The following is a 2847-nucleotide window of genomic DNA, read 5'->3' as shown; positions in this document are numbered from 1 at the left end:
GTCTCTTTGAGCCAGGTGTCTGTCTTCTGGACTAATTTCCGTGGACTGAGGAATGACTGACTAGGTCTATAGCTCAAGGTGTGCAAAATAATGAGATAGATGATCCCTTGAGAACTAAAGTTGTTAAAGGTTATTATGAGGAGTAAGCAGGGGCTATGTGTAATAAAGTATGAAAGATTTGTAGTTTCTTACAAATTTATTTTGAGCCTTACGTGGTATATCCAGTGACAGTGGATATATCGTTGGAACTCAGAAGAAAGAACTTCAGTGAAGCTACTGATTTTTAAATCATTGACAGATAGAGGTCAATTCAAGTCTTAAGACTTTCTGTTCTATTTCTATAATGTTTTCAGTGAGTTTTACATTCATTTATTTTTCCAACTTATAGTATCCTTCCTAATTTAAAAATTAATTTCAATGGTACTTGCTTTGGCAGCACATATTCTAAAATTAAATGATTCAGAGATTAGCATAGCCTTTGTGCAAAGAGGACACAAAAAAGTAATTTGAATAATCATTTATTAATACATTATAAACTCATATATATGTGCATACACACACACCATGTTTGCCTTGATGGAAGCATATTGTTTAAATTATTCCTTTTTTCACATTTTTATCACATTGCATTTCTTAAAGCATTGATCCATATCTTCACAATGGAACATCAAGGATCAGCAACATCATGTACAACCAGAGGTGTGCAGAAAGAATGAAATCATTTCAAGCAATCACGGTTAAATCGGTTGTATCTGGATCTTTGCTCAAATGCTCTTTTAAGCTATTGTGAAAAGAAAACTCAAGAACAACCACCTACTTATGGAATTGAGAGATTTAGTATACATTCTTTTAAAAACAGATTTAAAAACCTGATGTTTTACATCCAAACAATTTGACATATGTTCTTACTGTAAGGTCTAGTACAGTAAATGTTTTCTTCTTTTGAAACTAAATGGCAAGGAGTTCCTTTTTTATAAGCATATGCTGTTTTAAAGGGAAGTTATGTAGTCTTGAGACATTCAGATACAATCAGAATTAGGACAAATTAAGCTGATTAAAACAGGTTGGTGAATGGCAAAAAGAAAGAATAGAATTGTTTTAAGGTACTAAACAAAATAAGTGTCCTAGGAAAGACACATTTCAAAAGACAAAATATAGTATATATCAAGTTAGCAATTGCTCTAAATAGTCTGGATTAATGTTAATGAAAAATTCATTTTCCAAGTATGCTGCAAAAAATAAGAATATAAATATTAATTCAAAGTTGATACAAGAATTTTTTCCCCAAAGCCCTTTCAACACAAAACTTCCTGTGCAGTTTAGTAAAGCATAAATGTGCAATGCTGTGGCTTTGCTACTGAGGATAAATACCCCTTTATTCCTGCACTTACATATCTCATTAATGCACTTATATATCTAGGTTTTTTTTTCCATCTTTTTTTTTTATTTTGGTTTACATTTGCTGATAGTTGTTGCCCTTGACCATTCTGTATATGACCATCAATTTATTTTTTTAATTTTTTTTAACATTTATTTATTACTGAGGGACAGAGAGAGACAGAGCATGAACATGGGGAGGGGGGGCCAGGCAGAGAGAGGAGGAGACACAGAATCCGAAACAGGCTCCAGGCTCTGAGCTGTCAGCACAGAGACTGATGCGGGGCTCGAACTCACAAACCATGAGATGATGACCTGAGCCGAAGTCAGACGCTTGACCGACTGAGCCACCCAGGAGCCCCCCCCTTTTTTTTAAATTTTTTATGACCATCAATTTAAAACAACTAAAAAGGGAGACATGACAAAAACAACATGGACAACCATATTCTTCTTTTACATGAAGGCACATATCTATTAATTATATACTATTAGGTAATAAGTACTATAAGCATTAACAAAACCAATATTTTCCACAGAGTAGACGTTTTAATACTGTTTTCCCTAAGAGTTTGTGTAATATTAGTGTTATAATGGAAGTTTTGCTTTGTTGTTGCATTTGCCTTTTTTTTTTATTGGTGCAAGGGGAGACTGAAGCAAACATGAGATGATTTCAATATTCACTAGCAAAAAAATTTCAAAAAAAATGATTGAATTATAAAACTCAAAAAAATAAAACACTTTGAAAAAAAACACTTTGTAATATGGTATCTGATTGTGGAGAAAAATAGACAGCTTAGAATGACTTCTTTCCATGCTGAGATGTAAGCAGGTTAACAAATGTTAAATGTAGAAAATAAACATTGAAATATTCTTGTTCAAACTAATATATATCATGTACATCACCCCCAACAATTATTACAATTTATGTTTAAAGAATTTGAAGGTTTTTTTTTCCTTTAACTTCTGAATTTCTTTATAATTTTTTGGTGAATTATATGCTGTGATATTTCTATCAGAATTCATATAACTGAGACAATAGCAAAATCTCCTTTTTTGTGAATGTCACTAGCATTACTTTTTAATAGTTATAGTTGAAATTCAAACATAATATTATTATTGAGATGATAACTTAAATGTTAAAACAAATTTGATGCTGATTATATTATATGTCAATGATGTTTTATTATACCACCAAGAGAAGCTGCATTAAATAACACAGGCATTAAAAATTGTTTAGGAAAGAGTAATTACCATTTTGGTGTATTACAATATATTGATAAAGAAATATATCTATCCCTAGGCTCTATTTGACATTGATAAACTCTATTATTTTTCCCTTCAAAAATAAATGCAGATAGAGATTAAAAATTAAGTCATTTATGTCCAATAGTAGGATTTAGATGTACATAGGCTTGATTGCCAAACTGATATATTGGCCCAAGAAAGTTGACATGACTACAAATGTGATAT

At 31.3% G+C, this 2847-nt stretch overlaps 1 non-coding gene across 1 annotated transcript; it reads left to right on the top strand.

Annotated features, from left to right (window-relative positions):
• The first annotated feature begins 420 nt into the window (after positions 1-420).
• Positions 421-523, top strand: LOC124516794 (U6 spliceosomal RNA). Its single transcript, XR_006963185.1, has one exon. It is a non-coding gene; the product is annotated as a U6 spliceosomal RNA (small nuclear RNA).
• The last annotated feature ends 2324 nt before the right edge of the window (positions 524-2847 follow it).

The sequence above is a fragment of the Lynx rufus genome, unplaced genomic scaffold, assembly GCF_022079265.1.
Source record: "Lynx rufus isolate CCGP_SWC_20201006 ecotype Redwood Valley unplaced genomic scaffold, mLynRuf1.p SCAF_2, whole genome shotgun sequence".
NCBI lineage: Eukaryota > Metazoa > Chordata > Mammalia > Carnivora > Felidae > Lynx > Lynx rufus.
The sequence above is the reverse complement of the archived record's forward strand: the minus strand, read 5'-3'. Positions and strand labels throughout refer to the sequence as shown.